At 42.9% G+C, this 26,601-nt stretch overlaps 1 long non-coding RNA gene across 1 annotated transcript in view; it reads right to left on the reverse strand.

Moving 5' to 3' along the window:
* Positions 1–26,601, reverse strand: part of LOC117668175 (uncharacterized) — a 69,089-nt gene that overhangs the window by 41,306 nt on the left and 1,182 nt on the right. The window contains exon 2 of the long non-coding RNA XR_009623050.2: positions 21,063–21,227. This is a non-coding gene — a long non-coding RNA (uncharacterized LOC117668175). The remainder of the gene's footprint in view (positions 1–21,062; positions 21,228–26,601) is intronic.

Here is a 26,601-nt window from a genome sequence, read left to right on the forward strand (position 1 = left end):
AAGGTGGGGGGTCTAAAACCATTTCTAAGGTCCCCTCTTTTAAGAGACATACCTGAATCTCTTTATGCCATATATCAAAATTATCCCCTGCCAGATGTAATTTCTGAAAATTATTTGGGAGAACAGACACAGCTGGGGCAGAAAATGCTGATATATTTTGCTGTCCAAGGTATCTTTGCTTTGATTCCATTGAAGTAAATGGGAGAGGGATCCCTCTGCTGGCCGGTGTAGGTATTTTTCTCTGATTATTCTTTTCTTTTTCAGGTGGAGCGAACTGAGCATGTGTGAACTGCTGAGCATGCTCAGATCTCATTCCAGCCCAGGAGCCGACTGGGGCGGACCTCTCCCTCTGTGCTTCAGAGCCAGGCCTGGGCCCAGGCCTGTGGAGCTCTGAAGAGTCTTCTGGAAGCCCCCCTGGTACTGGAACACTTGCCAGGGGGTGAAGGCTGCAGGATGGGGCCGGAAAAGCCCGAAAATGCTGAGGATCGCCTGGAGGGGCCCACCGCTGGCCCTGAAGACTCCGGAGGAGGCATCCATCTTGGGAAGTGGGAGGCTCAGCTAGAGGCCCCCTGAAGTCATCCAGGTGAGTCCTCCATTGCCTCGGTGCGGGTTTTGGGAAGGCTGGAGCCCCCAGGGATTCTTCTGGGGCTCTCTGGAGGCCTGGGCCCTGGCTGGGGGGCTCCGGACTGGACGCCCCCCCTCGCTGGTCCCCTGGGGGTGTTGAGAGAGTCTGGCTGCCCCTGAGGTTGAGGCCACGGTCATTGTGGCCTCCAGGGCTGCGACCAGGACTTGGATTGCAGCCCTGATGCCTGCTGCAGCAGGAGCTGGGCAGACTTCGAGGCTTGCTTGTGGAGGGGGGACGAGCAGTTTGCATGCTGCTTTGGCTGGCTACCATTGGTTGCTGAGCCTCGTGGCCTAACTGAGGCCTACCAAGCCTCGCTGGAGTAGGTGGCCTGGGGGCCGCCATGTTGCTTCCGGTTGGCCCCGGAAGCTGCAGGTCACGATTTGGCGGGAATTTTCCTGCCAAAAGCTCTGGGGCCCCAGGGTCCCCGAGGGTGGCTGGCGCCATGTTGGGGAGCCTCCTGGGCACTGGAGAAGGACTTACCCGGTGTCCAGAGGCCCCCTGCGCTGGTGTTCCATGTGGCTGGGCTCCTGGTGTCCCTCGGGTTGCTAGGAGCAATTGTAGCAGCTCTCTGCATTCCTCACAGGTGAGCTGGTCTACGCTGGGGGTGGCCTAGTCCCTGGCCGCATCCCCAGTGTTCTGGCAGTCCTGGGTGGACTGCTGGTCTTCCATGCCTTCCTCTGTGGCTTGCAGTTGCAAGGAAGCATGCAAAGGGGTCCCTTGCATTCCGCTGGGTCCTCTGGGGGCATAGAGATCATCTGTACCCTCCTCTGGATCGAAGCTCGCATCAGGGACTGGATGCAGGGCTGCCAACCTTGCTTGGAGACTCCTGGTCATGACCGGGGAAGTCCTGCCATCCATCTCTTGGGGGTTCTTGCTGGAACCTCCTGGCATCTTGCTTCTGCTGGCTAGGAAGCGTTGCCTCAAACCATCCTCGGCTACCACTTTGTGAGGGATCTCACGAAGAATGATGGTTCGTTGAGGGCACTTCCAAGAAAAGGTCAGCACGCAAGGATGCAATCAAATTAAGTCTTTATTTAGAAGTAAAAGTGGAGTAAAATAAGATCCCAGGCATGGAGGCATCCATGCCTGGATTGAGCCCATGGGTCAGTCCCATAGGAGACTAGAACAAGAGCAGGCAAAAGGGAAAGGGTAAAAAAGGAAAGGGAAGGAGCAGCCCCTGTGCAGGGGTTCTTATAGGGGCCCCTGGCCCCTCCCTTACAAGGTGTGTGAGGGGGCCGGAGGGCCATTAACTCTCCCCAATGGGACTGCAGGGGCCGGAGCCCCTTGACCCACCAGTGGGATCAAAGGTGCCTCTTTGCCCCCATCTGGTGGCCTTTGAAGAGACTGTCATGGCTGGCACAAAACACCTAACAAAGGCTGGCAACAGAGATGCCACACTCACCATCCGTGGACATTAAATAAGTTTTCCATTTTCTCCTTTTCCTGAACCATGGTTCGTGAGTTAAACACATTTATTATGGACTGCAACTCACATATCAGCACTTATTTGTGAGCAGCAAGATCTTTAGCTTCTAAAATGTGTTTCTCGAAACTGATAACACAGGACAGATTGATGAATATATTCCTCAGCAGTTTTGAGACAGAAAATCAACTTTGCTGCATTCTTCTACTACATTTTAACATTTATGAACCATTTGACTTGATAAACTTCTCTGGTTCCATTTATTACTGTATTACCAAAATTGCAATGGTTATCTATTATTTACACGAGTGATAGTTCTTTCCAAGATTAGACAAAATTAGTTTATAAGACAATGGCACACTGAAGCTTACACAATCCATTCTGAAAATTCAATCATAGCTATGTTTTGCTACAGTGAGTTTTGATAATTTTACAAGAAAGCAAATTACAGAATTTCATTGCTAATTTTGTTTCTTGGATGATTGTTAAATAACCATTAGAAATAAGGGGCTTTCTTGATTTTAAAATGTAATTGGATAAAAGATGATATGCTTTCACAGACTTTCACATTTCAAAATAATAGAAGCCTGCAGATATTGCAAATTAGTATTTTATAGCCACATTCCTTATATAAATATATATCAAAGATAATAAACAAATACTAATACAGCAAGAGGAAAGAAATCCACTGCAAAGGAACAAATGTGTCCTGAAGTGGATTACAGTGACAAGGTCTATAAAAACCCAATAGGCAGCTTTAGAAAACACTGATATTAGAATTGCAAATTGTATTTGGGAACAATGAGCTTGCTATTCATCACTGGTAGGGCTACTCAGGGAAATGACAAGGACAAGAGACAAACACTCATCATAAATAGCTTTCACAAATCTTTTAGGATTAACTCCATTTGGCTGCTTTTTTATTTTGCATGTGAGAATTTGCTTCAGGTTGACTGGTTGTATGAAAGTATGGGCCTGCCATCTAGTTCTTGAACAGATGCAATACTTTCATCTAGTTTGGGATGTAATTTAATAGCAATGTATTTGAGTGGCTTGAGTTGTAAGCTGGAGGTGATAACCAGTGAAGTTCTGTTGTTCTATTTTTATAGACTGTCTTTAAATAGGTGCTCCCTGGAAATTTATTTGGTTGTATTGATTTATCTATGGATCTCATTGGGTGGATAGTTCAGCTTCCTGAATGCCTAGTTTAATTCTAACAGTTGAATATCTGTGTCAAATTAAGTTGACAAAAGATTTTTATGGGTGGAAGCTGGAAGCATGTATATATGCATAGCAAGCCATCAGGAACACTATCACTAATATCAGTGCATTAATGGTTCAGCAGGAGAACTAAAAATAATTTCTTGAAGAAATACAATGTGCCAGGCAAAGAGTAAAATGTTTATTATATTTTATAATAGTTTTATAACATAATAGTTTATAGTTTATTGTGTTTATTAAAAAAAATTATGGAATGGATTATATGTCAACATACACACACAAATAAATATACTTAGATAACATATCAGACATTTGAGGACATGAACATATTCCATAAATACTGAAAATCTAGCAAATGTGTAGGTTTCCTCAAAATCTTTGCTTTTATTTGGTAATATAGCTTCTCCAGCAATTTTATTTTATTGTTCTTATATTTATATGCCTAACCATCTCTATCTTTCTTTTCATCTCCGTGTTACCAAGTGCACACATTTTATCACATTATATTGATTCACAAGAATATTGAGAAAAGCTAGAATTGCATGATTGTTTTAAAACTATTACTATTTCATGACAGTAAGAACGATGGATCTCTGTTGGGTGCTAAAATCCTCTGGAAACCCTTTTTGATTGCTGAGATTTAAGGATGCACTCAGATGTCTATTCGATGGAACGACCATGTTGAATTCTATCTTTTATAGACGAAATTCTGACTAGCTGCTGTCTGATCATATTCCGCTGTTCCATGCAAGGCATTTAGGTTTAGTCACCTGCTTTGCTCTGCTTTGTTTTCAAGTAAGCATTTAATGTATTCTAATGCCTGCAGTTCATGCAATTTGTAATGCCATGATCTCTGTAATCCCTGTAATTAGAATTGTATAATTACATATCTGATTGCTTCCATTCTGGAGTCCTGACAGCTGTGATTCCATAGACCTCCACAGTTTTTTGAGGACTTTTCCCCCTTCAAGCTCTTCCCACCCAGCTGAGTTTTGCTGGAGGAATACTGCTTTCTTCAAACACTGATTTGTTTAACCAACATTGGTATAAATGGCTCTGTAATTAAAGCATTTTGGTTAATGTGAAGAGTGGAATAGCCATGACAAAGGCAACAGGAATTAAGCAGTCAAGAATAAACACAGAGCCATCTCACCCATAAGCCACAATTATCATAGGCTAAACAGCAGTTGAGACTTGGGCCTGTTTAGCATAAGCTTTTCCTATCCCAATAAATCAATGCCTTCCAATGATACCATTCTGCTGTAATTCTCCCATGAAGTGGAACAATCGGCAAAGAATTTAAGAGCTAATAATTTTAATTGTTTGGTTATAGATACAACTTTGAATTTATAATGCAATAGAGTTTCAATTCCATAGCATAGTTTGCAAATATAAAAAAATTCTATTACGAATTGGTCACCCTGTTCCTCATAAAAGCTTCATATTGTCAGATAAAATATATAGAAGTACTATTAGAAGGACTAGCAAAAATAAAATAATAATACAAAATTAATGTGTAGATGGCAGTTGGAAGGCACATTTTATCATTTTAATATAGATATGTGTAAGATTTGATATGAAGCTGAATCAAAAAAGATCTCAGATCTACTTAGTATGCTTCTTAGTTAATGGAAGGTTTAATGTATTTACACTTTCGAAGCTTTCAACATACAATAATTTTATTTTTTGATGCAATAAAAACATCTCAAAGAATAGATAATTATATATGGAGAAAATACATCAAACAGATAATAATTTTGAGAACTCTCTCTCTCTCTCTCTCTCTCTCTCTCTCTCTTCCCCCCTCCCCCTCTTCTTCACTAAGAAAGGGGAAAAAACTATCCATGGTATGGCCCCTAGATGTACAAGAGTTTTTAAATCTACAATGTAAAATTTACAGAACATATTTCAGTCATAAAACAAAACCTTCCTTAGTGGTTTCAATATCACGGAACCAAATTAGTGACAACAGAGTCATAGAGAGCAAATCCCTTTATTAGAGCTTCTACTACAAGCTATAAAAATATGAGCTGGACTTCAAATGCCTAGTTGCCAACTGGTAACAAATCAATAAAATGTAAATGATTTCACTTTGTTAAATATCTACCTTGCTTTTCTGGTAAATGATATTAAAGCAACAAACAGAAATACTAGTAAGGATAAGGTGCGGACTCGGGGGTCAAGGAGTTGATTAGAGCTTACGATACAGATGGCCATAACATCGATACTGTAGGTGGGAGGGGCAGATATGGCAGGAGCAGGGGGCCACATCATCTTGCGGGAGTGCGTCCTCGCTGGTTGCAAGCAGTGGCACGCTCCGACCCTCAAAGCTCTTCTCGTTCCCCAGGTTGTACGGAACCTCGGGCCCCAGGCCTTCGGCTGATGCTGTGCAACGCCAGGTCCATTGTAAATAAAGCCCCCCTCATTTGTGACCTTATTCAGGAGGGGGGTGCGGACCTGGCGGGTATTACGGAGACCTGGTTGGGCCAGGAGGGGGGAGCTCCCCTTGTTGATATGTGCCCACCAGGTTTCCATGCTTTCCATCAGCCAAGGTCACAGGGGAGGGGCGGAGGGGTGGCGGTTGTTATTAACGAAGGTCTTAGACCGAGGGAGGCCACTGTTCCTCAGACGGCTGGATGTGAGTCCCTCCTTGTGAAGTGGGGTCATAGGGTTCAGTAGGGCTTGCTAGTCACGTACCTGGCTCCCTGCCATGTGGCAGCAGCCCTGCCTGAGCTGCTTGACGTTATAGCGGCGGTGTCGGTTGACACCCCCAGGCTTATGGTCATGGGGGATTTTAACCTGTCATCAGTCGGCGAGACGTCTGAAGTGGCTCGGGAGTTCATGGCTTCCATGATGGCTATGGACCTGACCCAGTTAATTTATGGCTCTACACACATGGGGGGACACACACTGGACCTGGTTTTTGTCTCTGGACAGTGGTCGAGTGATCTCGAGATAGGGGATATAGCGATTGAACCCTTGTCATGGTCAGATCACTCCCTCCTTCGCCTGGACCTCCGAACCGCCACACCCCGCCGCAGGGAGGCGGAACCGACCAGGTGGTTCCGCCCCAGGTGCCTGATGGATCCTGATAGATTCCAGATGGAGCTTGGGCCATTTCCTGAGGTTCTGGCACATGACTCGGCTGAGGACTTAGTGGCCGCCTGGGATAGGGCGGCGGATGGGGCTTTGGACCGAGTCGTGCCTTTGCGGCCTCTGACCCAGCGCCGGTCTCACCTGGCTCCTTGGTATACTGAGGAGCTGAGGGAGATGAAGCGCCGGAAAAGACGCCTAGAGAGCAGTTGGAGGGCTAGTCGTTCTGAATCCGACCGGACACTGGTAAAATCTCATATTAAGAATTACCTAGTGGCGATAAGAGTAGAGAAGAGTAACTACTTTTCTGCTCTTATTGCGTCATCAGATAATCGCCCAGCCGCCCTGTTTAGGGTGACCCGCTCCCTGCTCCACCAAGGGGCGCGGGAAGACCCCTTGGAGGGTAGAGCTGAGGATTTTGTACAATATCTGTATGACAAAATCGCTCAGATTCGGGAACGACTGGACTCTGACTGGGTAGATCCAGAGGAGATGACAGGGGCAGGTCCTGAGAATATTATTTGGGAAGAGTTTGATCCTGTGACTCCCAAAAGCATGGACAGGATACTGAACAGACTGAATGCGACCACATGTTTATTGGACCCGTGTCCCTCCTGGTTGGTACTGGCCTCCCGGGAGGTGACGCGAGGCTGGCTCCAGGAGATTATAAATGCTTCTTTAAGTGAGGGTGTCTTTCCCGCCACCTTGAAAGAGGCGGTGGTGAGACCCCTCCTCAAGAAGCCCTCCTTGGACCCAGCTGTGTTAGCAAATTATCGTCCTGTCTCCAACCTTCGCTTTATTGCGAAGGTTGTTGAGAGTGTAGTTGCACGGCAACTGCCTCAGTACCTGGATGAATCGAATTATCTAGATCCGTTCCAGTCGGGCTTCAGGCCCGGGTACAGCACAGAGACAGCATTGGTCGCATTGGTTGATGATCTCTGGAGGGCTCGGGACAGGGGTTGCTCCTCTGTCCTGGTCCTACTAGACCTCTCAGCGGCTTTTGATACTATCGACCATGATATCATGCTGCACCCGTTAGAGGGGTTGGGGGTGGGAGGCACTGTTTTACAGTGGTTCTCCTCCTTTCTCTCTGACCAATCGCAGTCTGTGTTGACAGGGGGGCAGAGGTCGACCCCGAGGCCCCTTATATGTGGGGTGCCGCAAGGATCGGTCCTCTCGCCCCTTCTGTTCAACATTTATGTGAAGCCGCTGGGTGAGATCATCCGTGGTTTTGGGGTGAAGTACCATCAGTACGCCGATGACACCCAGCTGTACATCTCCACCCCAGACCACCCCAATGATGCTCTCGAAGTGATGTCCTGGTGCCTGGAGGCCGTGCGGATCTGGATGGGGAGGAACAGACTCAGGCTCAACCCATCCAAGACCGAGTGGCTGTGGTTTCCGTCGTCCCGATATAGTCAGTTGGCGCCATCTCTGACTATTGGGGGTGAGTCGTTGGCCCCCACAGATGGGTTTCGCAATTTGGGCGTCCTCCTGGACTCGCGGCTGTCTTTAGAAGAACATATGGTGGCCATAGCCAGGACGACTTTTTATCAGGTTCGCCTGATTCGCCAGTTGCGTCCCTTTCTGGATCGGGACTCGTTACGCACGGTCACTCACGCCCTTGTCACCTCATGCCTGGATTATTGTAATGCTCTCTACATGGGGCTTCCCTTGAGGAGCACCCAGAGACTCCAACTGGTCCAGAATGCGGCCGCGCGGGTGGTGACGGGAGCAATATGGCGCTCTCATGTGACCCCCCTCCTGCGCGAGCTGCACTGGCTCCCGGTGGTCTTCCGGGTGTGCTTCAAGGTTTTGGTTACTACCTTTAGAGCGCTCCATGGCTCAGGACCAGGGTACTTACGAGACTGCCTCCTGCCACCAATAGCCTCTCACCGACCAGTTCGCTCCCATAGAGAGGGACTCCTCGGGGTGCCGTTGGCCAAACAATGTCGACTGGCGGCCCCCAGGGGGAGAGCCTTCTCTGTGGGGGCACCTGCCATCTGGAACGAGCTCCCCCCGGAGATATGGAGGATCCAAGACTTACGCATCTTCCGCCGCGCCCTAAAAACGTTTTTATTCCAACAGGCTGGTCTGGCCTAACTCTCCTTTTAAATTAGCTTTTAAATTGGCTTTTAAATTGGGTATTAAAATCTCTTAGATAAATTGGATGTTTTTAATCTCTGAGCCTAAATTATTTAATCTGTTTTTTAATAGTTTTTAACTTTTGTATGTCTTTGTATTTTATTTTTGGATGTTCACCGCCCTGAGTCCTTCGGGAGTAGGGCGGTATACAAATATGAAAAATAAATAAATAAATAAATAAATCAGTTATTAAAATCATTTCCCCTGGAACTACTAGTTCTTCAGGCACTGTAAGTTTTAAACATTTAATATTTTTAATAGTTTGGATTTTAGGGATGTTTTTAAAATGCATTTAGAACAGAATAACAGAGTTGGAAGAGACCTTAGAGCAGGGGTGAAATTCAGCAGGGGTGAAATTCAGCAGGTTCTGACAAGTTCTGGAGAAACAGTAGCGGAAATTTTGTTTTTTTGTTTTTTTTTTAATTTTTATTGAAAATTATTAAAAATTACAGAAAAAAATATATAGCAATATGAATAGAATTGCAGAGAGTAATATAATACATATAGAGTTTTAAGGCCTCAATTTTTGCCTAGAAATAGTACAAATTTCTGGTAGCGGAAATTTTGAGTAGTTCAGAGAACTGGCAAATACCACCTCTGGCTGGCCCCAGAGTGGGGTGAGAATGGGGATTTTGCAGTATCCTTCCCCTGGAATGGGGTGGGAATGGAGATTTCGCAGTATCCTTCCCCTGCCATGCCCACCAAGCCACGCCCACCAAGCCACACCATGCCCACAAAGCCACGCCCCACAGAACCGGTAGTAAAAAAAAATGAATTCCACCACTGCCTTAGAGGTCTTCTAGTCCAAACTCCTGCTCAAGTAGAAACCTTGTAACATTTCAGACAAAGACCTCCAAGATCCTTTCCAAAGGTTGTAAAACGCATTTATGTTGAGCCAACTGTTCAAATAAGTGGCTTACACTCACACACGCACACATACACACCCATAATAATAAAATTCATAGGTTTTGGTTCTTTAAACCAAAAGAAGCAAATTAATTAATACTGTGTCAATGGTAATTGGTAAAGATAACAAGCTGGTGTCATCTCTTAGTGACCACATAGATATTCTGCCTATTTTGTCTCTCTCTCCCAAATCCTTCCGATTTTCCAGTGTCCAATTGCTACTGCAACTGAGTCTACCAACTTTGCTGAAAATTGTCCTCTCTTTGTCCTCCTTTCAAATGTCAAAAGTATACATTCAAAAAGCATTTTTTTTTCTTATTGCAGGCTACTGAATGGAGCATGAGATGTCCTTTGGTACTCATTTAATTTTAATTTTTATGTAATATCCAAAGACTATTAAAACCGTTGACTGCTGACTGCTTCAGTGACTCCATCCAGCCACCTCATTCTCTGTCATCCCCTTCTTCTTTTGCCCTCAATTTCCCAGCATGCGGCTCTTCTCCAGTGAGTCCTTCCTTCTCATTAGGTGGCCAAAGTATTTGAGTTTCATCTTCAGGATCTGGCCTTCTAAAGAGCAGTCAGGGTTGATCTCCTCTAAGGACTGACCGGTTTGATCGCCTTGCAGTCCAAGGGACTCGCAGGAATCTTCTCCAGGACCACAGTTCAAAGGCCTCAATTCTTTAATTTAATTAATTAATAAAAAACTATGATTCTCAAATCATAGTTACAATCATTAATTATAAGTTACAAACAACAGTTGATTTATCATAAGAAACCAATAGGAGAAGATAGTAGGAAAGATGAGAGAATGAGACAATGCTGTGCTTTGATGCAGACATTTGGAAATCAGAGAATAACTCTGACTTTCTTAAGAAGGTAAAACCTTTTCATTAACCCTTGTCAAATACCCATTTTTAATTCACTTCCTTTTCAGCTTGATTTTTTTCCAAAGCTATTGTATTAAGATTTGTTCCTTATATTTGCTGCTTTAGATGCTATCATTAATGAGAAACAAAGTTAAAAGCTTTGAAATTGAGAAATTAACCTTTTAAAAAAAAGTTTATATAATACTTTTTCTTCCAGGCATCCAGTGCCAGAAATTTAAAATTGAAAGGACTTAACGTAAAGTGTGGGGTTTTATTGATTCTCTCTTCACTGTGAGAAGCTGCATTTGTAATCAGAAGGATTTCAGGAGCTTCAGTTTTCGTAATGAAATGGCTTTGAATGTCTATAATTCTCCTAAAGAAATAAGAATTGCCCTTAGTTTTTCAATTGTCAACATGATGCAGCCAATCATTAATTTTCAGCAAATCTGAAAGTATTTTGTATACAATTACATGGATTGTGTGTATAGGCTTACTTCTCTTATGTTCAAACTGACCAAGGAGCTGCTGATCCAGTTCTACAGAGGAATTATTGAGTCTGTCATCTGCACCTCTATAACTGTTTGGTTTGGTTCTGCAACCCAACAAGACAGACACAGACTTCAAAGGATAATTAGAACTGCAGAAAAAACAATGGTTACCAACCTGCCTTCCATGGAGGACCTGTATACTGCACAAGTCAAAAAGAGGGCTGTGAAAATATTTACAGACCCCTCGCATCCTGGACATAAATTGTTTCAACTCCTATCCTCAAAATGACATTATAGAGCACTGCACACCAGAACAACTAGACACAAGAACAGTTTTTTCCCAAATGCCATCACTCTGCTAAACAAATAATTCCCTCAACACTGTCGAAATATTTACTAAATCTGCGTTACTATTAATCTTCTCATCGTTCCTATCACCCATCTCCTCCCACTTATGACTGTATGACTGTAACCTTATTGCTGGCATCCTTAAGATTTACAGTATATTGATATTGTTTCCTTATTGCTTATTTATACCCTATGACTATCATTAAGTGTTGTACCTTATGATTCTTGATGAATGTATCTTTTCTTTTATGTACACTGAGAGCATATGCACCAAGACAAATTCCTTGTGTGTCCAATCACACTTGGCCAATAAAGAATTCTCTTCTCTTCTCTTCTCTTCTCTTCTCTTCTCTTCTCTTCTCTTCTCTTCTCTTCTCTTCTCTTCTCTTATGTTCTCATCATAAGCTAAATAATATTTAAGGGATGGCCTCCAAAAAGAAGTTTACAATGGTTTCCTGCTTTGATAACACAAGCATATTTTATTAGGACATTAAATCTATTTGTACTTCTCACTGAATATTATTCACTTTTATTGGAAAAAGCTTTCTCATGTCATAAGTAGTGCTACCTGCAATTTTTTGAAACTGGAGCTGTTAAGGCTGGAACTACATAGTAGTCCTCATTTATTGATTGTTTAGCAACCATAGGCAGTTACAGTATTTTTACCATAAAATATCACATTTACAGCCTTCGCATGTCTATAAAGGAAAGGAAAGTTGTAGTGACATCATAAGCACTTAGTGCCCAGATCATTTAACAACTGAATAGCTGGTTCCAATTGTGGTCACTAAATAAGAACTACCTGTAGATGTACAAGTGGAAAGATGGAGGAAGAACAAAAGGTGTTCTTTCCTTGTCTTTGGCTAGGCTAGAAGGAAGCCTTGTGTGTGTGTGTGTGAGAGAGAGAGAGAGGGGGGGAGGGAGGGAGGGAGGGAGAGAGAGAGAGAGAGTGAGTGAGAGAGTAAAGCAACCTTAAAAATGTAAAAATATAGATTGTATGTATACTCAATATTTCCTTAGGAAAAATCTATTGGTTTTGGTTTTCTACCAATTGCACAATTCATATAGAATTTGTCCGTATAGACAGAAACTAAAACACATTTTAAACCTAACTTTTCAGGAGTAAATATGAGATTCTAATGTATTTGCTCAGTCAGTAACTAATCCAGAAAATAATGGAATATGGTTTTCTAGACCATACTAAAAGCTAATATGAACAAAGCTGATCAATTTTAAAAATTCACAGCAGTACGTTTAATGTATCAAGCTCTTCCTTTCCATTTCCTATAGAAAAATCTCTTTCTAGATTGACTATAGGATGTCTCATCCTTTAGGAGACCTTCCATGGCAGATGAGAACATCCTCTCTTGGTCTGTACTTTGATGACTTGAGTTGAAAAGGAGCATCTGACATTTCTTTTCTTCTCAAAGGTAAGGGGGAATTTTAGATATGGGCAAGGCAAACCCTCAGGGAATGCAGAACATCACATTGGCCTGATATGGTTAAGGAACTATCACTAGTTCTTCCAGTTATACACCTAGAGAGATTAGTTCTCTCTGCTCAGAGGAATAGGAAAAATACCACTGGAGATAATTCTCTGCATAAATGAACTAAGTAGATAGAAGCAGCACCTGATCCTCACCCCCACCTCCAGATCACAATGGCTGCCTGTACCCCTTAGCAAGTCCCCAAGAGAAAGAAGATGTATCAGCTTGAGCCACTCACTCCTTTAAACTCTGTTTCATTAACTCCACCCAACCTCATTAATCAAAGATAGAATAAAATGAGCCCCAGAGAATGTAAAGTTTGCCCCTCTGGCTTCAAGCTCCTTTAATTACATTCTCAGTGGGAAGGGTTTCTTCCACACACACAGGCTCAATGCAAGTCTCCTGCCTTATGGGGATTGAGAGTAGTGGACACAGGCTCAGGTCACGACCTGGCCAGAGTAAAATAGACATCCTGACCTCATTTTTTCCTGCTCTTTTGACAACTACTTATGCTTTCTTGTAACTCTGAAGGACCCAAGCAGGCAGGGAGATGAGTCAATTATTTCATCTTTACTTACCAAAAATTACATTTGTAGACCTCACTTAAATACAAAGCAAAAGGAAAGCCCAAAGCAATTAGACACAAATAACTATTGTGCCAGCTGGGAATGGTTAAGTTTGTACTCTTAGATATCTTACTATGTAATGAAGATCCAATCAAATCTTCTCTAAATTATTTTTTAAAAGTGTTTTAAAAAAAGAATATGGCAAAAGCGTTGAAAAATAGGAAAGGAAAGCGGTTCATCTCAGAAAATCCAGAGAAATCCAACCTTTTCTTTGAGGCATTCTCCTTCTGCAGTGCCAGAGCCTGACTCACAACAGTCTGTCAACCTTCAATCTTAATACAATTAGAGTAACAATCTTTTGTTGTGGACACCACACAAACCCCCTCATTACAATTACTTCAAAGACATCACACTAATGAGGGGCTGTGTAATGGGAAAGCTGCAATGTGGCACCCTACATGCCCGTGTGTGTGTTCTGGGATGCGGAAGAGAATTACTTCACTATCTGGAGCTCGCTTAGCACCTGCTCTTCAGTCCATTGGGGCAGACTGGCCTAAGGTGTTACTGAGGCCTCTGGGAGAAGGCTCAGCTGGGGCTGCAGTTGGTAAAGAGCTCTACAGAGTAGAGCAGCAAGATCTGGAATGTGTGACGGGTGAGCAGGACAACAGAGACCGATAAATTTGAAACAGATGCTCTTCTGATGAGCTGCCTGCCAACAATGTGGCTGCTAAGCGACTCCTAGACTCCACTTGGAGAATGTCTTGAAGGGGCTCTCCAAGTTTGATATGAGTTTATTATATCAAGATATTTATATTTCTGTAATGTACATTTACATTACATATCTTACAAGCCAAGATATTTACATTTCTAGATCAATACAGGTAGTTCTTGATTTACAACCACAACTGAGCCCAAAATTTTCGTTCCACAAGCAAGACACTTATTAAGTGAATTTTGCCCCATTTTACGCCGTTTCTTGACTTTCTCAGGTCGAATAATAAAATATTATTCAATCAACCGTGCTAACGGTTTCAGCTGATTGCCACTGTGTTGTTTCACAACAGACTCTATGTGATTTTATGATGCCTTTACCCATGCTTTTTATTTTTTTTTAATTTTTCTACTTCTAATACAATGCTCCGTCAAATGATCATACTTAATATTATGGAATGTTTAACGATTGGCCCATCTCTCTGATGTAACTGGGCAGGATGACTTTTTCCATCCAATCAACCTTTATACTTTTTTCTGCTCTCCTGAGTATAAAGGAAAGACTGAGGCTTTGGCCAAGGTTCCCTTGTTTTTGAAGTGAGATCCTTTTTGTCAAAGTACTCTAATAAATTGTATAAATACTCACTTGCTTATTGGAGAGGGAGTGCCAAGGCAGAATCTCGAGCCAATTTGGCTATCAGCATCAAAATCATAGAAAACCAACAGGATGATGACAGTGAAATAAATATGTCCAAATTCAGAGCTTTCAAGCAAATGTCCCTGTGCTGTATTATATATACCATGGATGGGCAAATATGATGCCTTTGTGGCCTGTGGACTTCAACTCCCAGAATACCTGAGCCAGCAATAGTGGTTTAGGAATTCTGGGAGTTGAAGTCTGCTGGTCATAAAGGGGCATAGTTGCCTACCCAATATACACTATTATACAGCAAAAGTTGGCTTGAAACTCAATATTAAGAAAACTAAGGTCATGGCATCCGGCCCTCTCAATGCCTGGCAAATAGATGGGGAAGAAATGGAGGTAGTGACAGATTTTATTTTCCTGGGCTCCAAGATCACCGCAGATGGGGACTGCAGCCAAGAAATTAAAAGTCCGCTCCCTGCTCCACCAGGAAGCGCGGGAGGACCCTTTGGAGGGTAGAGCCGAGGATTTTGTTCAGTATCTGTATGACAAAATCATTCAGATTCGGGAAGATCTGGACTCCGACTGGGTAGTCTCAGGGGGAGGGACCGGGGCAGGTCTTGAGAATGTTATCTGGGATGAGTTTGATCCTGCGACCCCTGAGGACGTGGACAGGATTCTGGGCAGACTGAACGCGACCACTTGTTTATTGGACCCGTGTCCCTCCTGGTTAGTGCTGGCTTCCCAGGAGGTGACACGAGGCTGGCTCCAGGGGATTATAAATGCTTCGTTGGGTGAGGGTGACTTTCCCGCTGCCTTGAAAGAGGCGGTGGTGAGGCCTCTCCTCAAGAAGCCTTCCCTGGACCCAGCAATGTTGGTTAATTATCGGTCCAGTCCGATCTCCAACCGTGGCAAAGATTGTTGAGAGTGTGGTTGCGCAACAGCTCCCCCAGCACCTGGATGAAACGATGTATCTGGATCTGTTCCAGTCGGGCTTCAGGCCCGGGTATAGCACGGAAACAGCATTGGTCGCGTTGGTAGATGATCTCTAGAGGGCTTGGGACAGGGGGGTGCTCCTCTGTCCTGGTCCTGTTAGACCTCTCAGCGGCTTTTGATACCATCGACCATGGTATCATGCTGCACTGGTTGGAAGAGTTAGGGGTGGGAGGCACTGTGTTGCGGTGGTTCTCCTCCTTTCTCTCTGACCTGTGTTGACAGGGGGGCAGAGGTCGACCCCAAGGCCCCTCATATGTGGGGTGCTGCAAGGGTCGGTCCTCTCGCCCCTCCTGTTCAACATTTATGTGAAGCCGCTGGGCGAGATCATCCGTGGTTTCAGGGTGAAGTACCGCCAGTACGCTGATGACACCCAGCTGTACATCTCCACTCCGGATCACCCCAACGATGCCTTGAAGTGATGTCCCAGTGCCTGGAGGCCGTGCGGATCTGGATGGGGAGGAATAGGCTCAGGCTCAACCCGTCCAAAACCAAGTGGCTGTGGTTTCCGACGTCCCGATATAGTCAGTTGGCGCCATCACTGACTATTGGGGGCGAATCATTGGCCCCCACGGAGAGGGTTCGCAACTTGGGCATCCTCCTGGATTCACGGCTGTCTTTAGAAGAGCATTTGACGGCCGAGGATTTTTCATCAGGTTCGCCTGATTCGCCAGTTGCGTCCCTTTCTGGATCGGGACTCCTTACGCATGGTCACTCATGCCCTCGTCACTTCCCACCTGGACTATTGTAATGCTCTCTATATGGGGCTCCCCTTGAAAAGCACCCAGAGGCTCCAACTGGTGCAGAGTGCGGCCACGCAGGTGGTAATGGGAGCGACATGGCGTTCCCATGTAACACCTCTCCTGCGTGATCTGCACAGGCTCCTGGTGGTCTTCCGAGTGCGCTTCAAGGTTTTGGTTACCACCTTTAGAGCACTCCATGGCTTAGGACCTGGTTACCTATGGGACCACCTACTACCACCAATAGCCTCCCACCGGCCGGTATGCTCTCATAGAGAGGGGCTCCTCTGGGTACCATCAGCCAAACAATGTCAAATGGTGGCCCCTAGGGGGAGAGCCTTCTCTGTGGGGGCACCTACTATCTGGATTGAGCTCCCCCCCCCGGAGATACGGAGGATCCCGGATCTGCGTACCTTCCGCCACGCTTTGAAGACCTTTTTATTCCACCAGGCGGGCCTGGCCTAATCTTTTCCCTCTTTTCTTTTTAATATGCAAATTTTAATCTGTTTTTTAAATGATTGGGGTGTTTTAATTTGTCTGGGCCAAATTGTTTAATTCGATTTTATCCTGTTTTTAAATTTTGTATTTATGTATTTTACTGTTTGGTTGTTCACCGCCCTGAGTCCTTCGGGAGTAGGGCGGTATACAAATCAAATAAAGATAAAGATAAAGAAAAGTCACTTGCTCCTGGGGAGGAAACCTGTGGCAAACCTAGACACCATACTAAAAAGCAGAGACATCACGTGCATATAGTCAAGGCTATGGTTTTCCCAGTTGCAATATATGGCTGTGAAAGTTGGACCATAAAAAAAGGCTGAGCGCCAAAGAACCTTTGAACTCTGGTGCTGGAGAAGACTCTTGTGAGTCCCTTGGACTGCAAGGCGATCAATCCAGTCAGTTCTAGAGATCAACACTGAGTGCTCTTTAGGAGGCCAGATCCTGAAGATGAAACTCAAATATTTTGGCCCCCTAATGAGAAGGAAGGACTCACTGGAGAAGAGCCTAACAATTTACCTAATTTTGAAGTATTCAAAATATTGTGGCCAAAAGTAGGTGTATAGAGCACTTACTAACGTCCCCTATACCGGGTATAAAGATAGATCCTTCATATTCAACTGTATTGGAAGTACCATTTGCTCCTGTAATAGAAATATTGGTTGGGTGAATATCATATAATATGGATTTGTTATTGGTGGTATGGTGTATGCTTCCAGAATCGATGACCCATAGGTGTGTGGTGTCACGCAGGTATTGTTGGGTGTTGGGAAAGATGCCAAATGTTTGGGATTCGGAGTTAGAATATATAGATTGTTCAGTATGTTGTCCCCTTCTGTCTTTATAATCTTTGTGTGTGGGACCCTTTCTAATGTAAAATTCAATGGGCATGGATCTTTTAGGTTCAGTATGTTCTTTGATAGTATGATTTCTTTTGTTAGTCTTGTCTGTAGGGTTGTATCCCCTTGTATCATAAGTATGGGTGGTGTTGTAGGAGGATGGGAGTTGTAGGTATGATAATGTCTTCTATAGTTACAATAATTAAAATTATTTTTATATTGAGAGGGGTGTTTCTGCCAGTTTTGGTAGAAGGGTTTGTGTGAAGAATTTGAAGGATGGGAATCATGTTTAGGGTAAAAAGGGTGGTCAAAAGAAGTAGGGTATCTATCAATATGATAGAGTCTTCTATCTTCATCTATTAATTTGGATTTGATTTCAACAACAGTGTAGATGTGGGGGGGGGGGGGTAAGGAGTGGAAACTATTAATGAATGCTGACCAACCAGGGATGTGTTTAATAGAATTGAAAATGATACCAATCATGGCAGTTTCAGGTACAGGATGATTGCGTTGAATCAGTTGTTTTCGCATGGATTCGAGGCGGAAAAGATGTTTGGCCATAGATATGCCAGGTTTATATATGGTGCTATAAAAGTCACCGGCAAGAATAGCAATAGTTGCAGGCGAGGGTTTGTTGTAATGTTTTTGTAAGTATTGCCATACTTCTTGTGCAGTAAAACCTGTAGGTATAGAATGAACAATATCACTTTCTAAAGTTGACATAAGAGTGGCATAAACACTATTGTGAAGAAAAGTTAAGTCAGATGACCAAGGCTTATTAGGGGGAGATTCAATTATAAGAAATGTGCCTTCTCTTAAAAGATGTAAATGAGTTTCTTGTTCCCAAGTAGGGAAATTATTGCCTGAGGTTTGTAATTTTTTGAAGTTTGGTGATAAAGGTAATGGGCCATGTTGTTTAAAATGTTGCAAAACAGTTTCAATTTCTAAAGATAAATTTACATTAGTAGATAAAGACAAAGAATTATTAGTTTCAATATTTAAATCATTACAGTTTACAGTAATACAAGGCTGAAATGAGTTATTGACAGCAGAGATAGGTAATTGAAAGTCGGATTGTTGATTGGAGTTGTTTGGTGTGAGAGAAGATGTTGTAGGTGATTCAATGATAGGAGGAATAATGGAGGTGGGGTTGTAGTTTGATTCGGAAGAGCTGCTGCGATGGCGTCGGCTGCTGTAGAAGGTAGGTTGGCTTTTGATGCAAAGGCTGCAAAAATCATGTGAATTTGTTGTTTGGACGGGGCATCTGTAGTGTTGGAGGCGGCAGCGGCAGCGGCGGCATCTTTGGCGATAAGGGGGGGAGCGAGGCGGCGGCTGCAAAGACTGAAAAGGATCTTTTTACATTGGAGACAATATTGGTATCAGTAGAAATATTTGCAGCTGCTGCAGCTGCAGCAGTATAGATGGGGAGGTCTGCAGCGGCGGCAAAATAGAAAAGTTCTGAAAATTGTAAAAAAAATTGGGAGGATTCAAACTCGGTGCTCTGGATGAAGAAGGTAGGAAATCAGTCTGAATATCTCCAATTGTGGGGTGGGTAGTAGGATGTATGGGGGTAAGGGGGTTGGTTGTGTTAAGTTGTATAGCTGAGGCAAGGACGAGGCGACTGAGGCATGAATTAACATTATTTATTAACAGGAACCAACAGCAACAGTAACGTAACAGAACTGCTTGTCTGTAGATGACAGCTCTTTTATACTCTGAGCTGTCAGCTAACTACCCAATCAGAACAGTCAGAACTCCCGCTTGTTTTCAGCCACTCCTCCTAGCCAATCCCTAGTCAGCGTTCTTGTTGTCAAGCCTCGGTGAATCACAACAGGTTGAGAGCTTGTGGTCTGAAGTAGTACATGTCATTTTGTTTAAAGTGTAGTCATATAAATTGTCGGCCATTTTGTGGACTGCATGGTGGAGTGTGGGGGCGGCCATTTTGTCGGCCATTTTTGAAGCCATGCTTTCGGGGAAGGTGGAAGCCATATTGGAAGCAATAAAGTCAATAGGTGGGGAGGGAGGATTTTTAATATAATGGGTGTTTGAAAAGTCAGTCTGGGAATCTATGGGTTGAAGCAAAAAATTGTCGCTTACCAGGTCTGGTGAGGTTGAAAGGGTGTTTAACAGTTCAAGAGTTCTTTGAGGAGTCCAGCCTGCATTTAGTAGGCCTGTCGCATATAAAGCTTGATATAAATGCCGTTTTGGAGAAGCTTGAGAAAATAAAAGTTGGTTTGAGGTTATAGGGTTAGAACATACAAGGGATTCAGAAGATTGAAGTCCTTGATGATAGTCATGAGGTGGAGTAGAATTGAGATCGAAGCAAGGTTGTTGTAAGTGTGGTTCTGTTCTTTCGGTGTTCGGGTGAAGAGGAGAAAAAAAAATTGGGTCCTTTCGTAAAGAGGTTTGTACTTGCTGCGTAGCTTCAATAGAAAGTTTTTTTAGTCTTTGGATAATGATTGGTGCTGTTTTGTTAAGGATACGGTTAATGCATCAATCTCTTGTAAAGATAGTTCGTTCAGGTTCAAGAATTCCATGTTAGGAAAAATCGTTCTATGATTTTAAAATTTACAAAAAAATCATAGACCTGAGCAATAATTTTTCATTGTCTGCTACCATTTATCAGATATATATTGATGGTCGTGCTCACTTGGTTCTATGAGGAAGTTATTTGGTCAATACAGCTTCAAAAGGTTGTTTTTATTATTTACAAATATATACATGCATACGATAATGAACAGGGTGTCCTGTTACATTTTTACCCTAACTGTATGACTCAGATGTTGAGAGGAGAGAGAAGTTCACGTGTTGTCTTGCTGAGTGATAGATGAGAGAGAGAGAGAAAAGAAAAAAGGGAAGATATCCAAGTGGTTTCTAGGTAAGAGTCCAATAAGAGAGTTCATTGGCTGATATAGTCACATGTGATGTCTGTAAAGACTTAACCCCTTCTAGTCTCTGGTGCATCATATGCAGGCAATATCTGACAAAGAAGAAGGGGACGGCAGAGAACGAGGTGGCTGGATGGAGTCACTGAAGCAGTAGGTGTGAGCTTAAATGGACTCCAGAGGATGGTAGAGGAAAGGAAGACTTGGAGGAACGTTGTCCATGGAGTCGCAATGGGTTGGACATGACTTCGCAACTAACAACAACAGACTAGGATACTGATAGCAAACCTTTTAGGCTCAAAAATTCAGAAAATATCTAACTTTAGTCTGCTGCTGCTCTTTATTTTTCTCTCTCATCAAACAAAAGAGAGACAATTCTTTATTTCCCTCTGCCCAAACAGTGAACAATGGCAGTTGGGGGCAATGCTGAGGCTGGGGCTGAAGTAGAGGTCCAGGTCTCAACTTCAGCCCAGGCCACTGCTGCTCCTGAAAAAGGCCATTTCCCACCATTCCCCAAGGAATGCAAGCTTTGAGGAATGACACAATTGTCAGTTTAGGGCTCCCCAGGATTTGCCATGTGCCACTTACCTTCAGTGGTGTTGTCTTTCTGTTGACAGGCCCCTGCGGCCTACCTGAGGCTGTTCTGGGTCATATGAGGCCTTCGTTCTTGAAGCAGCTTCAGAGAATGCTCTTCCACAGCCTCTGTCGCCTCCAAAAACTGAGGAAAATCCTGCTCTGTTCTCACATGACTTTCTGTCAGGTGCAAAGAATCAGGGCCATGTGTTCAGTTGCAGTTCACAAGATTTATTGCTCACACCTATACATCAGATTCTAATCAATTGAAGTTCAATATTAAATTGGTGCCAGATCAAGGTCAACTCAAGAAGAGTTGGATTTAGACCATTTGTGGGAATGAAATGACTCTAGGCTGATGGCTCATTTAACTCTGTCCTCCAGCTCTGCCTCATTTTTTTCCTACATTTTCAGGGGTTTCTGAAGTCACATAAGAGCACAGCTCTCTTGAGCAACTTCTGGAAGCTAAACAAGTGCACATCTCATTTTCATGAGGCTCCCTGGACTCAAAAAAAATCACACAAAAAATGGGGCATCCATTCAAGAATAGTTGTTGGGTGTTGGTAAATGCTGGTGTGTCAGCCAAAACATTGTAGCATGTCACCTTGGATACGCGTGTAATAGGTTTGCCATCACTGGACTAGAGCATTCTGGTCTATGCGGTGTATTACTTTAGCTTCACTCTTTAAAACCAAGTTGGTTGGATTCACACATCACACAAGGGCATATTTCATAGCTCACCAGCCCTAATAATTGAATACACCCAAATCAAAGAAACTGTATTATAGCAAGTGAAGCAGGGCATTGTGAATAGAAACTTTAGCTATCAGTCAAAACTACAATTCTTTGGACCCCTTTCAGGGAAATCTGGATACAGAACTAAATCAGTACTTATTGTAATGTTATATTATACATCCATAAAGTTACTGTTAGTATTATATGCTGCTAGAATAGCCTTGACCGAAACAGTCAAGTAAAATAAATAAATCACCCTTTGCACACATTCATTATTTCTGTTTTATATTTTCAGATCCCTCCCTAAACTTTTTGAGCGGCCAGATCCTATTGTAATCTGGACTTCTCCCAAATCTTTTACAGTCTCTCCACTTATTTATGCACGGCATTGACTCCAAACCACTGTTCTAGACGGGACTCTAAAGAAATTGGAATCTTGCCCTATTTTCATATGGCATTTCATTTCAACACCGAGAATGCTTTCTTTGTGGAGAAAAAAATAACACTAAAGAAATTTACAAAGCAGACCTGGGAGCTCATAATTTAATCTGAAGTCAGGGCACCTTGTAAATTCAGCAAAAATTAAACGTATATTATATGCACCGTGTCCTGCAGTTCCTGTGGTAGTAAGACTGCACTTTAAAATGCTGCAAGGTTGAGCTCTGGGATTACCCAGTAATTTATCATTTCAATAGAATCATTCAAAGCACTGCAGTGCAGAGGTGTAATCCCTCACCTACATGCCCCAAGCGAAGAAAAACAATTATAATTGTGAGTTTATTGTAGGGTATAAAAACAGAAAGGAAGGAAGGGAGGAAGGAATGGAGGAAGGAAGGAAGGAAAAGAAAGAAAGAAAGAAAGAAAGAAAGAAAGAAAGAAAGAAAGAAAGAAAGAAAGAAAGAAAGAAAGAAAGAAAGAAAGAAAGAAAGAAAGAAAGAAAGAAAGCTCATCCAGTACTTTGTTGCAGAGGTGAAATATTCTGCATACTGCATTGAGAACTGCAGTGCTTAAGGGTGGGAGAATCAGCCTAATGAGATATCCCTATACAGATGATTAGCATGGGTTTATATAAAAAAAATTCTAGCCATCAGCCTTAAAAATATTTCTTGTAAAACAATTATTTAATCAAACTTTGTGATCTCATCCACAGCTAAAAAAACTTTATTTTACATATTATTTTAACTGTTCCATTAATAGCATCCAGTTCAACAGAAATCTGGAAGGGTTCCCATCCCATGGATAATCAATTCTGATGCAGTGTGAAAACAATAGAAAGGAAGGCAAGGATTACATCACAGAAGGAGGCTTGTAAACATAAATGAAGGGTGAATCAAAGGAAGTCAAGAGTCTTAACAGAAAGCATTTTGCTAAAATGTTCTGATATTTTAATCAAGTCAACTCTGAAGGAGGATTATACTATGCCAAAGGTCCAGTACCAGCATGTTAGAAAGCTGTTCCTTTTTATAGGGAATAAGAGCTCCCTTTAGTGTTCAGATATGGGATGACACTTGAAGCAAAGTCTACCCCATGTAAGCATCAACAGGGATAAATGCTAGCAAAATTGTATGAAAACCCATGCTCGCTTTTCCTAAAGCTAAATGGGTTATTTCATAGCAGTATCAGGAACATTCCTGGCAAATAGATGGAGAAGAAATGGAGGTAGTGACAGGTTTTATTTTCCTGGACTCTGTGAAAGTTGGACCATAAGAAAGGCTGAGCGCCAAAGAATTGAGGCCTTTGAACTCTGGTGCTGGAGAAGACTCCTGCGAGTCCCTTGGATTGCAAGGCGATCAAACCGGTCAGTCCTAGAGATCAACACTGAGTGTTCTTTAGGAGGCCAGATCCTGAAGATGAAACCCAAATATTTTGGCCACCTAATGAGAAGGAAGGACTCACTGGAGAAGAGCCTAATCCTGGGAAAGATTGAGGGCAAAAGAAGAAGGGGACGGCAGAGAACGAGGTGGCTGGATGGAGTCACTGAAGCAGTCGGCGTGAGTTTAAATGGACTCCAGAGGATGGTAAAGGACAGGAAGGCCTGGAGGAATGTTGTCCATGGGGTCGCAATGGGCTGGACACGACTTCGCAATTAAGAACAAGAAATCAGGAACATATAGAAAATGTAATACAGGCAGCCCTCAACTGACAATGCTTTGTTTAGCGACTGTTTGAAATTACAACAGCACTAGAAAAAGTGACTTACGACTGACTGGAAAAAGTGACTTTCCTCGCACTTATGGCTGTTGCAGCATTCCCACAGTGAATGTGATCCAATTTGGGAGCTTGTCAACTGGCATGTATTTACGATGGTTGCAGCATTCTGGGGTCATGTGATCACCATTTGAGACCTTCTCACTGCTGACTACAAAATCAACGGAGGAAACTAGAGTTGGGTACCAACTGCATGATTCACTTAACAACTGCAGTAATTCACTTAATGACAGTGGCAAGAAAAAGGTGGTAAAGTCAGGAGCTACTCATTTAACAACCATATTGCTTAGCAATGGCAATTCTGGTCACAATTGTGACTGTAAATCAAGGACTACCTGTATGTATACGATGCTGGGGCTCAACAGAACTACATTCAGTCACCTCACTGGTTAAATAATTGAGAAAATTTAGACTGCCAACTAAATAAACCCAAATTGTGTATCATATATTGGAGATGCATATACCTCCAACATATGTACAGAGTCTCAATCACAACTCCTACAGAATATTTACAAAGTGGAATATTTAAGTCAGCATAATTAGGAAATGTGTAATACCGGACAGATGGCGTGAGGTAGCAGCTGCAAAAAGATTGAAAAGCCACAGAAAACACAACAAACACACTCTTGCTGAAAAGCAAATCTCAAACGTAACTTGCAATTTGATCTAATCATAACTGGGAAAACATTGGCTAATAGTGTACAGTTCAAGTTCTGTAAGAAGTGAAGTAGGGATTCTAACAGTGGAAAGAAAAGGGGAAAAAAACATTCCTGTAAAATTTTTTGAAATATCTGTGCATGTTTGGTAGAAGTCGAACAGAGCTAGTGTCAGGCCTGGAAGCCATCTTTTTCGTTGGATCTTCAGGCCTGCCACATTTACTACTGTGGGAAACTGGGAGGGGGAATTATATGGAGCCAGGGTGATATATAGTCATAATAACATTCCTTTCTCAGAGAGTCAAGGACATCTTGCCCTGCACCTGGATGACTGGAACTGGGAAGCATCTCCAGTTGGGACGATGCTTTAATTGCACCATGTGATGGACATGTGGGTGTTGGGCACGGACTTGAACTTTCCTTTGGGTGGGAAAAACCTGGAACCTCTCAGATTTGGGTTTCCCCAGATGTGCCAATATGACATTTCTAATAAAATGGAACTTTGAGCAAACTCAAGCCTCAGAGTTTTCTTTCGTTGGGGGTGTTACTTGGAACCCTGACATTAACCCGAATCTCACAGTTAGAGGGAAACAAGGGATACCAGTATTTTCAGGAAAAGCTTGAGGTTTCCAGAATTTTTTTTTTCCTTTTTAAAAAAGCTACACAACTCCATGGGGAGAAAACATCTCTTCCTCTTCTTTTCCAAAGCATTGAAAACGATGGAACATTGGCTGTCAGTTAAAATAGAAAGTTTTTTTTTAAAAAGATAAATGAATCAACTCATCTCAGTTCCAAATAATTTGTAGAGTGGCAACATTCACTGATACTCTTCACATAATTTGGTTTTTCACACTTACAACTGCTACATAGGATGTAAAGCTTGAAACATGATACTGACTGTGGATCACCTCATGATCGGCTGTAAACTGAGGCCATTTACCGATCCTGTGTCTGATTTTTTTTAATATAAGCGATGCTGCGCTTCAGTGGTTAGATAGCCTAGACCCATGATAGCGAACCGATGGCATGCGTGCCACAGCTGGCATGCAGAGCCCTCTCTGCGAGCTGTTACCCAGCTCAGCTTCACTGCGCGTGTGCATTTGCAGCCTCCCGCCGGCCAGCTGATTTTTGGGATATGAGGAGGGTGGGGCGCATGCAGATGTGCGCGCATGCAGGGGGGTTGTGCGCCCATGCGCAGGGGCGGGGCAAAGCAGGGGGTGTGTGGTATGCCCCCCAGCCCATTTTTGGGCCCAGGAGGCTGCAGGGAGGCCTGCTTGGCCAAAAACGAGGGGCAGGGGAGTTGCACGCACATGTGCGGGGAGCATGGGGAGGTCGCATGCACATGCATGGGGCGGCACATTGCATTATGGGTGCCGGCATGCAGGTACACTGTCGGCACATGACAAGAAAAATGTTAGCCATCACTGGCCTAGTCAAATGAATATGACTCTAGTTAAATGAATATGACTCTAGATGAGTTGCAATGCAATTGGCATTTGAACATAGATTTTTAAATATATATATATATTATTACGTTTTACTAATTTAGATGAAATGTTAATATATATTGCTAGCCCATGTATGATATGCTATATGCTAAATAAATAAATATGATACTGACTGGTGAGTGCAGAGCTGATATCCAAAACTAGATTGCTGAAAATCACCTTCTATTTTTCACCTGTATCAGAGCTAAAAATTAAATTTTTAATGTATTTTAAAATTATGGGTTTTTTAAATTATGGGTATTAATTCAGCCAAATTTATTTAATTCATTTTATTCGATTTTAAATTTTGTATATCTATGTGTTTTACTTCATGGCTGTGCACCGCCCTGAGTCCTTCGGGAGTAGGGCGGTATAGAAATTCAATAAATAAATAAATAAAAATAAATAAAATAATGGCTAAGCTCTTAACAGTTAGGGATTATGAGATGAAGATGCTCTGTAGCATTT

This window comes from Pantherophis guttatus, chromosome 9 (assembly GCF_059756535.1).
Source record: "Pantherophis guttatus breed Tessera chromosome 9, ASM5975653v1, whole genome shotgun sequence".
Lineage (NCBI taxonomy): Eukaryota > Metazoa > Chordata > Lepidosauria > Squamata > Colubridae > Pantherophis > Pantherophis guttatus.